Genomic DNA, 16,091 nt, shown 5'->3' on the forward strand with positions numbered 1-16,091 from the left:
CTTGGCACCTTTTATGCAGTCACTGACCCAGCAAACATTTTCTTTCTTACACCAGGTAATAGAGAAAATTAGAAGTGATTCACCTTCACTCTTTTACCTCAAGGCTATATGAGCTCTTGGCTGTCAGTTTTATGTCCTAGAGGAAACTTGATTGCTTTGATATTCCACAGAACACCATCCTGGTTCATTACATTGATGGCAATATGGTAATCAGACCTGGTAATCAGGAAGTAGTAAAAGATACTTTTGAAATGCACATGCATGCCCAAAGAGAGGTGAGCCAAACCCCCTGAAAGTTCAGAGATCTAACCACATAGATAATGTTTCTGGATGAGCAGTGGTCTGTGACAGATCTCCACTTGGCACTCACACCATGAAGAAAGAGGCACAGTGCTTGGTAGATTTTTTTCAGATTTTTGAGAGAATGTATACCATATTTGGATGTGCTGCCCCAACCCATTTCAAGCTAATATATAAAGCTGCCAGTTCCAAGTAGGTTCCAGAGTAAGACAGGCCTCAACATTGGGTACAAGCTGTGGTATAAGTGGCACAGCCGTTTAGGCTTTATGACCAAATAGATTCAATGGTATTTGAAGTGACTTTGGCAGACAGAATACCAAATAGGAGAATCACAACACATATTTTAGAATTTGGGTGTATGGCTATGCTCTTTCCAACACCAGCCCTCATTTGAAAAGCAGGTCTTGGCTTGGAACCGAGTCTGGCAGAGATACAAGATACCATGTGATTCTGTGACCAGGGCTGCCCATCATGAATTAGGCCTTATTTGTTGTGCTAAATTATGAAGTTGGACATGTACAGCAGCATTCTATTCTTTAAATGGAACACTCAAGATTAGGTTCAAGATGGTCTTCATAGCAAAGTAAATTGCACGAATCAGTGAATCACTAACAGCTATGGGGTAATGGCTATAGGTTGCCTAGCTAGTCAGGGACCTTTAGAAAGGTAAAGATTGATGGCAAGATCTGAGAAAAAGGTACATCAATGGATGCGGTGGCCATGAAAATACATGCTCAGCTCTCCACTTTAGGAAGCATAATTGATTGATGGCTCAAGCTATTACTTTTCTGCATCTACTACCACATTCCTGCCCAGGCCACAGTTCCCATGAGCAGCACTGAACCAATGACTTTTCAAATGGGCTTATGGATACAGACCCATTCCTGGAACAGAACCTTTTCAGTGGAATACTTTGGCTCAAGGACTCTCCATCAGTCTGCCCAAATTTTCTGCAATTACATTTCAATCTGAAGCACTTTATACACATTGCCTCTTCCTTGTCACTCTCTTTCAGAGACATCAGGCCTTAACTGTCTCTAGTCCCCTCCTCTTTTTCCTTCATGGATATATTTCCCCAATAAATCTCTTGCATATTGTAGGAGGCTATATTTTAATGTTTTGATATTTAAGATATCAGTTCGTAATCCCTGAAATCTGTAAATGTACCTTATTTGGAAAAAGGGTCTTTGCAACTATGATTAGTTAAGGATTTGGAGATTATTGATTGATTACCTTGGTGAGCCCAAATGCTATTACACATGCCCTTATAAGAGAAAGGATGAGCAAGATTTGACATAAACACAAGCAGAGGAGAATGCAATGTGAAGATTAGCAGTGAGAGAGATCTGAAGATGTTGGTGATGCAAAGGTATGGCAGAACCCAGAAACTGGAAGGGGCAAAGAACAGATGCTCCCCCAGAGCCTCTGGAGGGATTGTGGTTCTGCTGACAGCTTGATTTCAGCCCAACAAAACTGGATCTCAGAACTTCTGGCTTCCAGAACTGTGAAAGAATAAATGTGCACTTTTAAAACTACTAAATTTATGGTAATTTGTTAGAACAGCCAGAGGGCATTAATACACATCTCTAATTCTGTCCTGGAACCTGCTTCTTGAGGACCTGAACAAACATGGTTGGTGCCACTTGTGATCCAAGAAAAGAGGCAACACGGTGGGTTTGGGGGACGAGGTCTCTCACTGCTCAGCAACTCAAAGATGATGCCATCCTGCATAGTACATGGGACATGGATAGTCCCTGGCACAAGCCATCCCAACTGCTAACAGTCATCAATAGTGACCTGAAACGCATTTGGAAGATAAAGAGGAAAAATACTTACAAACACAGCAGAGTTGGTTGATTACAGGTAAAGTGTATTGCTAACTACAAAGGAATAACAAGAAACTAAGTGCTGTGAGAAAGCAGTTAAAGGCTAAGTGTTAAGTGTGAGAATCACTGGCCTGTTTAATAGCTTACAATGTGCAAGAAAAGACACATCTGAACAGCAAATCAAAGCTCTGAAAGTTAAAGTCTCAGAGCTCCACAGATGATTAAATACTCAGTCAAGGAAGGTCTGTTGTCCTAAGGTCAGGGCCCGGGGTAGAACAACATGGGACTTTGACCTGCAGGCCCCTGTGCCAGAAAATGCTGCAGAGGCCTCTCCGCAGCAAAGCAGCAAGTACCCCTCTCAGAAACTGCCTGCACTTCCTCTCCTGGTTGCCAGACTGAGGGCTAGGATTACATCCTGGCATAACCTGTGTGGGTCCACTCTGGGCATGACAAAGGAAACAGACTATACACCCAAGGAGCTGCAAGAATTATCTGCCTTACACCAGCAGGAGCCAGGAAAGTGAATCTGGTATTAAATCCAGAGGGAGCTTAATAGGTGGGGCTGGAATATAAGACTGGATTAAAAAAAGGATTTATTTACTTGGGGCACTTTTTCAGAGCATGAGAGCTAACAAGCTGGCAGGAACTTCAGGGAGTATACTCCATTTGTTGCCAGAGTGGCTCCTGGAAGTCTAAGGAAAATGATGGGCCCTGCTGAATGAGGTGGTAATGTCTGACTTGCCTGACAGCTAGTAAAGATTAAAGAGGCTGAGGGGTGGGTGAGCTGGAATGAAATTCTTAGGTAAGGCTGGAATACTCATCAGAGGATTACGTTCCACTGGAAGGACAGGACACCAAATAACATAGCATTCAGCAAGGCCATAAGGAATGCACTGGCCCTCTCTGCAGGCCAGGGCTGACTAAAGGAGAGGCAGACCCAGAGCTAGGTTTGTTAATATCTGCGGAGATGAGAGTCCACAGGGTGGTGCTTGGTACTAGAAGCCAGGAAGCCACCATCAGCTGAACAACTAGCAAGGCCAGAGGGACAACCTAGGGGCTTTGACCTGCAGGGAATTTTTAAAAGAGCTTCTCACCTCTAGGGACAAAACAGACTTGCAGCCAACAGTGGTACTACTTAACTTCTATAACCAGGTACAAAGGTGAGAATGGAAGAGCAGGAAGGTGAGGGTGCTCAGTCCAATAAAAAGTCACAATCCCACTCAGACCCCAAACCTGAGCCAGTTTTCAGATCCAGAACACATTAACTAAAGAGATGGACTTCATCACTCCAGCTTTAAAGAAACCGAAGCACAGACAAGATAAACGGCATTCCAAAAATCATATAGCTAGTGCGTCATGGACTAAACCAGGGAACTACATTTGGCAACACTTCTGACAAGGTGTTAATATGTGAAGGAATAAAGTAGGTAAGTACAAAAAATGTGCAAAGCGGGCACCTAGGTGGCTCAGTCGGTTGAGCGTCTGCCTTCAGCTCTGGTAATGATCTCACAGTTCGTGAGTTCGAGCCCCACATCGGGCTCTGTGCTGACACCTCAGAGCCTGGAGCCTGCTTTGGATTCTGTGTCTCCCTCTCTGTCTCTACCCCTCCCCCACTCACTCTCTGCCTCTCAAAAAGAAAGAAATGTAATAAAAAAAATTTTTTTAATGTGCAAAGGAATACAAATGATTAATAAATATATTAAAAATTTGGCAAAGGAACGAACATAAAACAATTTGTCATCATATTAAACTTCATCAATTAATAGTTTTGAATAATAATATGCTGAACTAAAATTCGGGAGTATATAAACTGGCACATCATTTCTGGAGGTAATTTTCACCACATTTATAAAACATTTAAACTTTGGGAATCTTGATTTCTACAAATTACACACTTAGGAATTTATTATACACAAATCATCTGACACAAGTATAAAAGTTTATTTATAAGGATGATAATTGAGCATAAAATATAACTGGAAAATTAGAAAAAAAATCCTTAATGTTTAACAAAAGGTTGGTAATAACACTACACTATAATCATAATAGAATAATATAAAGTCATTAAAATTATATTATTAAATAATATTCAATGACATTGAAATGTTCACAAAACATTGCTAGGTATGAAATTTAAAAGAATTTTCATACTGGTGTGCAAGTGATTTTACCCAATGAATATGTGAAAATTTTAAAAGTCCATAGAATTGGTGGGACTAGACCTCAGAGATCAATTACAGCAACACCCTCATTTTTTGATAAATCTAGTGAAACCCAGAAAAGTTAATATTTTAAAATAGAAACAAAAGAAATAGATTGGGAGCAATTTGGTATCCAAAACAAAAAATGTGTGTGTGTGTGTGTGTGTGTGTGTGTGTGTGTGTGTGTGTGTGTACAAAAGAATTATAAAAGTTTATGCCAAAGTGTTACTGGTGTTCATTTATATGTGGGGTATGTGGGTAAATAATCATTTCACATATTGTTTGTCTCTATTTCCATTATTTTTCCAATGAACATGTAGAAACAAACAAGAAATGTTGCTTTAAAAAATTTGTTCAAAGAACTGATGTGTGATAAAAAGCTCACTGTATCAAAATGCTTCTCAAGATCTGCCTGTATGTACCTGAGAGTTCTTGAGTGGGCATTCATTAGCATTCACACAAATCCTTTAAGCTCAAAATTACCTTGGTCAGGATGCAATCTAATATTCCTTTAAGATCTAAAACAATAATCCCATTGCATGAGCACAGGACTAGATTATATGAACACCGAAAGTACACGAATAAAATTGAACAGTGAAGCAATAAGACCCATGTGATGTATTTAGCTGTATATATAGCTGTTGTTTTGTTGTTGCTCAAAAAGTAAACCTAAGTTAAGATCAAGTCACCAGAGTACTATAACTTTTTTTTTTCATAACCAAACTAAATTTTGAATTTTCCCTCCTTATGTTGGATCTATTACGAGCACAGATTTCCAGTTTTTCCCCATGGCACTTAATAGTTAGTTCTTCCCCATCATCATCAGTATAATTTCACACTGACACTGCACTGACACATTAGAAAAACCAGGACCTGGAGTTCCAGCACCACTGACTCCCACCTCACACCCTGGTATTGACATTATATGGGTTTATACCCATATACCCAGTGTTTTCCCAGACCCATCACTACAATCAGAAATCTTCAAGGAGTTAGTAACCAGACCACCCCCTGACAAAGCGGGATGACCTTTGTCACCCTGACCCAGGAGTTTCGGGTAATAGAGGGCTTGAAGGCCCTAGGAATAGTAGAGAATGAGGCCATAGCTTACCCAGAGTGTCTGTTCAGTAAGTGTGGGCAGTTGCAGGTGGCAAGAGAAAAAAGAATGAGTAATGATTCTGCATTTCTGGCACTTGAGAATTTAAGGACTGAGAGATCAGAAAAGAGACTTGAGTTAATGAATACAGAAGACAGGAGCTAGCCAGGGACTTTACTTCTTTTTTCTAGTTAGTTAACATACAGTGTAATATTGGCTTCAAGAGTAGAATTTAGTGATTCATCACTTACCTATAATACCCAGTGCTCATCTCAAGTGCCTTCCTTACCCACCAGGGACTTTCCTTCTAATCCAGACTCCAGGGCATTTAAAGGCCAACAGTGGTTTTACTTTCAGAGTCAGCCTTAAACCCAATTTAATCCAAGAAGAAAGAGGCTACTTTGCCAAAAAAAAAAAAAAAGTTTCTAACCATTCATGCCTAAGATTATTTTACGTACTCAAAGAAAATCTTCATTGCCCAATGAAAGAAACACAATAAAATACTAATACCAGGAAAACTTCATCCAAAGAGTAAGTGGAAATTGTATATAGATTAATAGAATTGTAGGGCTGGACTTCCGAGATCAATTATAGCAACATCCTTACTTTATGATGAGTCCATTGCAACCCAGAGAAGGTACGTTATGAAGAGTAGAAGTAGATTGTGCAATAGTTTATTAAATCCCAAAACACTGGAGCCAGAAGTAAACTTGAAATTTTAAAGATTGCTATAAGACAAAAATAATAAATGCAATTTTTGTGTACTGGCACTTTAACTTAATTGAACTTGTAACTCTGCAAACATCATTGAAAAACAAGGGTTTAGAGAACTGTAAAATGATAGACTCCAGTAGATTATTAGAAAAATTTAAGATTGACATTATGACATAGCCTAAAGACCTTTGGACAGGGGTCAGAAGATATGGCCTCCCTTCCTATTACACTGACCCACTGTATGGTCCTTGAAAAGTCAAGGGACCTCTTAGGTGCTCCTCCAGTCCTTCGAATGTAAGAAAGAGCTGAATACATGATCTGTAAAGCCTAAATTCCACACAATATAATGAAAATCACATTTCCTGCACATTGCAAATTTCTTGAGGATTCTGTCTACTAATACTAGACTTCCTACACCTTTGGTCTTATCCACCAAGAAACTCTTAAGATTCTCAAATAAACAAAAAAATTAGATCATTCAATCAATATATCAATACTATTACTTCTTTATCAAAATTGCCTTAGATCTCATATAGCAGGTCCTAAAGTGATGCACAGTATAAATCTCTGTTACCAACTTAATAAATACTATAGAATGATAACATTCTAATAAAAATGATGAACTGGGTCTCACAAGAAGGAGACAGCAACAAAAATACAATAAGCACTTATCCCCATGAATGATGAACTTATAAATTACAGAACTAGCCTGGGAAAGCCTGAGAAAATTTTCATAACTGAAGATTAAAATCAATATTTTTAAAAAATTCCTTTTGTTATTAAAACTGATAAGAAAAAATTCTAATCAACACTGATATTAAGCAAAATTCTATGTACTAGCTCTTCAAATTCCTACTCAATTAAAGCATTATATATTTTAATAAATCACACCTTCTGTTTAAATTACATAACCATATATGGATGATTTTTAATCATTAGAAGATGATTTTTAATTATTCTCTTGAACCTCCATGACAAATTATTCAAAAAGTTGGTTTTCAGAGACTTGACGTTCCCAAATGCTGCACCCTCCCTTCCTCACCCTCTTTCTAACAGTTTAGGAGACTCACAATAGAGTGGTTGGTGCATTGCATGTTAAACTAATACCTTCTACTCCAGAAACAAGAGTGCACAGAAGTTAACCTCTGACCCACAGATTAAGTACAGGTCTAAACGTAAAGGATTTTTTTCCTAAGATTATTGGAAAGAAAAAGTCTATTCATATCGTTTCTTTAAAGAGTGAATATTATTCATTAAAATTCTCAACCATCTGGAAAAAATAATTGAAGAAGTTCTGAGGGCTTTAAAAAAATCAAGTTTTGGGAAAGACAGTGATGGAATTCTCTTTCTTGCTAATTTATCCAGCAATATTAGAGTATCAAGCACATTCATTTCCATCAAACACCTGGCCTCCCTGACATTTGGCGCTCTCCCAGACATCTATCAAGAAATAGTTCCGATTTTTCAGCTTTCAGTTTATGGTTTCAAGGAAAGATCCTGACATTGATTTTTGCATATGACTCTGATTGACTCCAGTGGGAGTCCTGCACACAATTTGGTAGTACAAAATGATCCCTAGCCTAGCAGTCTATGCCCTTTCCATAAAGATATTTTATAGTTTCTAATTCCCAACTTTTTTATTTTGTAAATCATTTTCTCAGATCTTTAGAGCTTTCTCCTTATCTCCTATAATGTCTTTAAGCATAAAGTTCAAACCTTGGGTAAACTATTTTTTGCTTTAATCTTAAATATTTCTTGAACACACAGTCACTATGGCCTCAGGTGCCTAGAAAATACAAACACCATCACTGACATTGACTTCCCAAAAGAAAAATTATAAACTGTAATAATCTTAACTCACAGTTTATAGCAGTGCTGTTAATGAGAGCAAGTAGTCATATACTTTTGTTCTGTTCCCAATAGGGATGAATATGACTTGTATTTTTCACAGGAGTTTGTCACTTAGGAGGAGTTCTGCTTCAAGTAACAAAATATGTGAATTCAAGTGGTTTGAACATTATGGACATTTTAGTAGCTCACTAATCAAGACTCTTTGAAGTAGAAGTTTCAGAGTTCATTACTATAGCTGCTCAAAACTGTCAGGGCTCTGAACTGTCTTCTCTGCTACTTCATTGGCTCTCCCCTCATGGTCACAAAATGGCTGTCACACCTCCAAGTGTCTTGCCGTCACACTACGTCTCCCAAGGCATAAAAGAAGAGTGTGGGCTTCCCTTCACTGTTTGTTACCTAAAGCTAGGGGGCATGAGTGGAATTCCACCTTCTCTGCTCACATCTCATCATATACCTGAACAAAATCAGATATTTGTTTGCAATGGAGGAACAAATACAGGACAGCCAGATAGTAGTATCTACACCTGGAACTCTTTGCTCCACCCCAACAGAAGTCACATTTATCAGTTATCTTGTATGATGACTCTTGGGATAGTCACATGTGTACAGAAAGTTCCTGATAAAGATACAGAGCATGTATGTATAATGCCCAGGCACTCATCATGCTTTTTCTCCGATCAAGGACCCCATTTTTTAAATAAGGCAAGCATAGTCTAAGATGTTGAGATGATTTATGGAATGCTTCAAGGATACCTAATTGTCTTCACTTTATCAATAACCCTAGCATTAGTATGTATTTTATTTAACTATGTAGCCATTTATATAAATGCCAATTGTACAGACTTTGAAAAAATATTCAATACACTTTCAATGAGTGAACTGTATAGTATGTGAATTACACCTTAAAAAGCTGCACACATACAAACATACACACACACACACACACACACACACACACACTCACTCAAAAAGAAAAAACAAAGGTAATTCAGCTTTTACATTGGTGTTGTCTTGAGATCATTTCTCTTGAAGCCAGCCATCACGTGAGAAAGCCCAGGACTGATGGAAAGGCTGTGTATGGATGCTCCAACAAAAGCCCCTGCTGGGCCCTTGGCTGACAGCCAGCATCAACTGTCAGACTCTAGAGTGAGCAAGGCTCCAGATGATTCCAGCCCCAGCTTAGGCTTCAGACATTATGGAGCAGAAACAATTCATCCCTGTCGTACTCTATCTGAATTCCTGACCCTCAGAAGCCATGAGAAATAATAAGTGATGATTGTTGCATTGAGCCACAAAGTTTTGGAGTCATTTGTTTCATCGATAGGTAACTAATACTGGCACTGATGAAACCCACAACACCAGTGAAGGTAAAATAATGACTATGACAAGTTGTAAAATGAAGGTGTCTAAAGGAGTAAGCATATATAATTAGGGGATGAATGTATTTTTCACAGTAAATCTGCAAAAATTCATGGAGTCAGGAATGGCTTTCAGCTCTGATATGCTCAGCAAGTGGGCACTCACTAAAGTCAATAACTAAAATGACTTTGTTAGAGAGTATGGAAAGGTAACTATAAGAATAGACTTAGACAAATCTCCCAGGTTGGTAGCCCCACTCTGCCACAAGTAGCTATGTGACCTTGGAAAAGTAACCTCTGTGAGCCTGTTTTCTTATGTGAAAACGGATGTTTGGGAGTATTAAATGAGATGATACACTTTAAGTACCCAGCATAGGGCCTGGCTCAATAACTATGGATTATTGCTCTTATTATCATGAAATAAGTGGAGTGATACCAATAGCATGGTCCCAAGTCATCTCTACCTCTAAATTTGCTACTTACCCCATAGATACTAGAGACAAAAAGTCTTTTGATGTCCTTCTTGTAAACGTATTTATGAAGCTCAGCGTCTTCTTTTCACATTTTATTATTTGTAATTAACTCTCAAAGTCACTTGTAGAAAATAATCAGAATCAAGAAGTTCAATTGCTTAAGGTTAAGGATGAGGTTTCCATACATTTATTTTAAGTAATTCATGAGTTTGGGTGGTAGTAAGTATGTCAGATGATGCCCTTCATGTAAAAGAGGCAGTATTGCCATGTCATTCTTTGCATGATTGTTTAACAGATGATAGATTTTCCTACATGCTATTTGCTATTTTAGAGATCAAGGGGAAGTCAGGAGTCAAAACAAAAATGATCGAAAACACAGAGATGGAAAAAAAGAGTTGATTCTTTTTCTTCCATTAAAGTCATTGCATGTTTGTGGTCTGAGACGCTCACCTGGAGCCATCAGGTTAATAGACAGCTTCAGGCAACCATGGCTTGCTACTGATAGCCAGACAGGACCCTATTAATCAGATTCATCTGATATGGACATCTTCCGTGGTACTTCACGGAATAATTTGAGAGGTGAACAAAAAGGGAGGTTGATTTCTACTAAGAAACAAGCATGTATCTGGAGCTTTGCATTCTCACTGTGTCATTCCACTACTTCAAGGACATCAGCAAAGAACTGCCATTAGAGGACATTTATAAAATAAAGAACACCTTTCTAAGATTTAATGTATAATTTTGTCTATATCTTATCTGCTTTCCTGTCCCTAGCACCTTACATGATTCCTAGATCATAAAGAGGCACTCGATAAACGTATGCTGAATTGAATTGAAGTACCAGGTCAGAAAGTAGATGCAAAACCTTCAGAAGAATACCCTGCAGAGCCTTGAGCATAAAGAAGTGATATTTCTTCCTTAAGCCCAATAAAAGTGACACCATACCTGCTGCTGTGCTTTTCTCACTCTCCCCAGGCCTTTTCCCCAGCTAGAACTATACAGTCAAGCATGGTAGATCCATGCAAAATCTCTGGAGCGTGATGGCTGAGTTCAAACCTCTGTTCTGCCATTTTTCTAGCTGTGTTACCTTGGACAAGGTCACTTACTCTCTCTGTGCCTTAGTATTCGTTTGCAAAGTGGAATAGAGCAGTGCCTACCTGTTGGAGCTATTATGAGGAATAAATCTACAAGCATACATAAAGTAAATAGATTGAAGCTGGCACACAACAGACAGACAATAAATGTTAGCTGTAATAATAGACATCCAATCTGATAGTGTCCTGGGCATGCAACCAGGGTCAGGTCCTAGTTCCTCCCCTTTGCTAAACTGGTGAGGGAGCCATACAGATGGCGCAGCAGAATATTCTCTTTGTACTCACACACTCTGAGAAGGATGACTGGAGAGGGTCCTCTTTCCACCAAAGCTCTAGACAGTGTGGTGGAGGGAGAATCACACTGACGATCCTTAGGAAGCCCAGCTGTGAGCAAAAACACAGTCTTATTTTATTCCATGGGCAGTTATTTTCCTACCAGTTTGCTTTCAATTAATGTCAAACATGTCCTAAAATTTGAACAAGTCCTTGATTTTTCTCAGCAAACTAGGCAGTTCCCCCAAATCATCACTAGCCACCTCTTTTGTACATTTTAAAATATGTACTATAAAGGTTTGAAATGCTGCCATCTAGAGACAGCTATTTCATAATGATAACCAAGGCAGTGATCTTGAAAGGCCACGAAAATAGAACTTGGCCATGCATTCTAAAAGCCATTTTAAAACTCTATAGTGTAAGTTGATTACTTACCTATTTTATGTAAGTAGGATCAAGAAAAGGGGGTAAGTAATTTAAATTAGAAATAAATAGCATCCTTTATAAGTAATATTTTTAAACCAGTTGTCCCTCACAGGCAATGTACTACCTTTATTTTTGTGACGGGAATAATCTCTTAGAACAGAGGAGGAATATACAGGAGTTAGAACTTCTTCCCTCCTGGCCTACCACCCACGTGTGGGTGTCCCAGTCCCACCTGCTGTGCCCTGATAAACCATACACTTCAGGAGAACGGCGACCAGAGGGCGTATGCCGCAGGTATTTCCTAAAGCCTCAGCTACAGGCTTTTCTGTACCTCTCTGCAAGGCTCTCTCTCTCTATCTGCACACACCTGTGGGTAAACCATTTTTAGAGTTCAGGGATTAAAATTACACATTACAGCATAGGACATAAGGAGCTAGTTAAGTTTTGTCGTTATAATTAGAAATTTCATGAGGATCAGAAGAAAATCAAAGAAAATTGTTATTTCCATCCCACAAGAAAGAATGTTTTGCTAATACTATCCATTATGCAAAAGGGAAAAAGTCCAGCCATAAATATACAGAAGTTCCCCACATCCTCCATTAATACGTGACCAATGCCTCCTTTCCAGTCTTCAAATCTCTCTCGCTGACATGACACTTCCATAAACTGTCACCATCTTTGATTATTGCTGGGCCAACTTTTTTGTTCTTTTGTTTCTTTTCTTTTTTTTTTTTTTTTTTTTTATTTATATATGAAATTTATTGTCAAATTGGTTTCCATACAACACCCAGTGCTCATCCCAAAAGGTGCCCTCCTCAGTACCCATCACCCACCCTCTCCTCCCTCCCACCCCCCATCAACCCTTAGTTTGTTCTCAGTTCTCAACAGTCTCTTATGCTTTGGCTCTCTCCCACTCTAACCTCTTTTTTTTTTTTTTTTTTTTTGTTCCCCTCCCCCATGGGTTTCTCTTAAGTTTCTCAGGATCCACATAAGAGTGAAACCATATGGTATCTGTCTTTCTCTGTATGGCTTATTTCACTTAGCATCACACTCTCCAGTTCCATCCACGTTGCTACAAAAGGCCATATTTCATTTTTTCTCATTGCCACGTAGTACTCCATTGTGTATATAAACCACAATTTCTTTATCCATTCATCAGTTGATGGACATTTAGGCTCTTTCCATAATTTGGCTATTGTTGAGAGTGCTGCTATGAACATTGGGGTACAAGTGCCCCTATGCATCAGTACTCCTGTGTCCCTTGGATAAATTCCTAGCAGTGCTATTGCTGGGTCATAGGGTAGGTCTATTTTTAATTTTCTGAGGAACCTCCACACTGCTTTCCAGAGCGGCTGCACCAATTTGCATTCCCACCAACAGTGCAAGAGGGTTCCCGTTTCTCCACATCCTCTCCAGCATCTATAGTCTCCTGATTTGTTCATTTTGGCCACTCTGACTGGCGTGAGGTGATACCTGAGTGTGGTTTTGATTTGTATTTCCCTGATAAGGAGCGACGCTGAACATCTTTTCATGTGCCTGTTGGCCATCCGGATGTCTTCTTTAGAGAAGTGTCTATTCATGTTTTCTGCCCATTTCTTCACTGGGTTATTTGCTTTTCGGGTGTGGAGTTTGGTGAGCTCTTTATAGATTTTGGATACTAGCCCTTTGTCCGATATGTCATTTGCAAATATCTTTTCCCATTCCGTTGGTTGCCTTTTAGTTTTGTTGGTTGTTTCCTTTGCTGTGCAGAAGCTTTTTATCTTCATAAGGTCCCAGTAATTCACTTTTGCTTTTAATTCCCTTGCCTTTGGGGATGTGTCGAGTAAGAGATTGCTACGGCTGAGGTCAGAGAGGTCTTTTCCTGCTTTCTCCTCTAAGGTTTTGATGGTTTCCTGTCTCACATTCAGGTCCTTTATCCATTTGGAGTTTATTTTTGTGAATGGTGTGAGAAAGTGGTCTAGTTTCAACCTTCTGCATGTTGCTGTCCAGTTCTCCCAGCACCATTTGTTGAAGAGACTGTCTTTTTTCCATTGGATGTTCTTTCCTGCTTTGTCAAAGATGAGTTGGCCGTACGTTTGTGGGTCTAGTTCCGGGGTTTCTATTCTATTCCATTGGTCTATGTGTCTGTTTTGGTGCCAATACCATGCTGTCTTGATGATGACAGCTTTGTAGTAGAGGCTAAAGTCTGGGATTGTGATGCCTCCTGCTTTGGTCTTCTTCTTCAAAATTACTTTGGCTATTCGGGGCCTTTTGTGGTTCCATATGAATTTTAGGATTGCTTGTTCTAGTTTCGAGAAGAATGCTGGTGCAATTTTGATTGGGATTGCATTGAATGTGTAGATAGCTTTGGGTAGTATTGACATTTTGACAATATTTATTCTTCCAATCCATGAGCAGGGAATGTCTTTCCATTTCTTTAAATCTTCTTCAATTACCTTCATAAGCTTTCTATAGTTTTCAGCATACAGATCCTTTACATCTTTGGTTAGATTGATTCCTAGGTATTTTATGCTTCTTGGTGCAATTGTGAATGGGATCAGTTTCTTTATTTGTCTTTCTGTTGCTTCATTGTTAGTGTATAAGAATGCAACTGATTTCTGTACATTGATTTTGTATCCTGCAACTTTGCTGAATTCATGTATCAGTTCTAGCAGACTTTTGGTGGAGTCTATCGGATTTTCCATGTATAATATCATGTCATCTGCAAAGAGCGAAAGCTTGACTTCATCTTTGCCAATTTTGACGCCTTTGATTTCCTTTTGTTGTCTGATTGCTGATGCTAGAACTTCCAGCACTATGTTAAACAACAGCGGTGAGAGTGGGCATCCCTGTCGTGTTCCTGATCTCAGGGAAAAAGCTCTCAGTTTTTCCCCGTTGAGGATGATGTTAGCTGTGGGCTTTTCATAAATGGCTTTTATGATCTTTAAGTATGTTCCTTCTATCCCGACTTTCTCAAGAGTTTTTATTAAGAAAGGGTGCTGGATTTTGTCAAAGGCCTTTTCTGCATCGATTGACAGGATCATATGGTTCTTCTCTTTTTTTTTGTTAATGTGATGTATCACGTTGATTGATTTGCGAATGTTGAACCAGCCCTGCATCCCAGGAATGAATCCCACTTGATCATGGTGAATAATTCTTTTTATATGCCGTTGAATTCGATTTGCTAGTATCTTATTGAGAATTTTTGCATCCATATTCATCAGGGATATTGGCCTGTAGTTCTCTTTTTTTACTGGGTCTCTGTCTGCTTTAGGAATCAAAGTAATACTGGCTTCATAGAATGAGTCTGGAAGTTTTCCTTCCCTTTCTATTTCTTGGAATAGCTTGAGAAGGATAGGTATTATCTCTGCTTTAAACGTCTGGTAGAACTCCCCTGGGAAGCCATCTGGTCCTGGACTCTTATTTGTTGGGAGATTTTTGATAACCGATTCAATTTCTTCGCTGGTGATGGGTCTGTTCAAGCTTTCTATTTCCTCCTGATTGAGTTTTGGAAGAGTGTGGGTGTTCAGGAATTTGTCCATTTCTTCCACGTTGTCCAATTTGTTGGCATATAATTTTTCATAGTATTCCCTGATAATTGTTTGTATCTCTGAGGGATTGGTTGTAATAATTCCATTTTCATTCATGATTTTATCTATTTGGGTCATCTCCCTTTTCTTTTTGAGAAGCCTGGCTAGAGGTTTGTCAATTTTGTTTATTTTTTCAAAAAACCAACTCTTGGTTTCATTGATCTGCTCTACAGTTTTTTTAGATTCTATATTGTTTATTTCTGCTCTGATCTTTATTATTTCTCTTCTTCTGCTGGGTTTAGGCTGCCTTTGCTGTTCTGCTTCTATTTCCTTTAGGTGTGCTGTTAGATTTTGTATTTGGGATTTTTCTTGTTTCTTGAGATAGGCCTGGATTGCAATGTATTTTCCTCTCAGGACTGCCTTCGCTGCGTCCCAAAGCGTTTGGATTGTTGTATTTTCATTTTCGTTTGTTTCCATATATTTTTTAATTTCTTCTCTAATTGCCTGGTTGACCCACTCATTCGTTAGTAGGGTGTTCTTTAACCTCCATGCTTTTGGAGGTTTTCCAGACTTTTTTCTGTGGTTGATTTCAAGCTTCATAGCGTTGTGGTCTGAAAGTATGCATGGTATGATTTCAATTCTTGTAAACTTATGAAGGGCTGTTTTGTGACCCAGTATATGATCTATCTTGGAGAATGTTCCATGTGCACTCGAGAAGAAAGTATATTCTGTTGCTTTGGGATGCAGAGTTCTAAATATATCTGTCAAGTCCATCTGATCCAATGTCTCATTCAGGGCCCTTGTTTCTTTATTGATCGTGTGTCTAGATGATCTATCCATTTCTGTAAGTGGGGTGTTGAAGTCCCCTGCAATTACCACATTCTTATCAATAAGGTTGCTTGTGTTTATGAGTAATTGTTTTATATATTTGGGCGCTCCGGTATTCGGCGCATAGACATTTATAATTGTT

At 38.9% G+C, this 16,091-nt stretch overlaps 1 long non-coding RNA gene across 3 annotated transcripts in view; it reads right to left on the minus strand.

Moving 5' to 3' along the window:
• Nucleotides 1-5,856, minus strand: part of LOC147581096 (uncharacterized) — a 206,395-nt gene extending 200,539 nt beyond the window's left edge. Inside the window, exon 1 of one of the 3 annotated variants that reach the window (XR_015251406.1) lies at nucleotides 5,439-5,856. This is a non-coding gene — a long non-coding RNA (uncharacterized LOC147581096). The remainder of the gene's footprint in view (nucleotides 1-5,438) is intronic. The other 2 variants (XR_015251407.1, XR_015251408.1) reach the window with 2 other exon arrangements.
• Between the last annotated feature and the right edge of the window lie 10,235 nt (nucleotides 5,857-16,091).

This window comes from Puma concolor, chromosome B2 (genome assembly GCF_028749965.1).
Source record: "Puma concolor isolate L17-30 chromosome B2, mPumCon1.1.hap2, whole genome shotgun sequence".
Taxonomy (NCBI): Eukaryota; Metazoa; Chordata; class Mammalia; order Carnivora; family Felidae; genus Puma; species Puma concolor.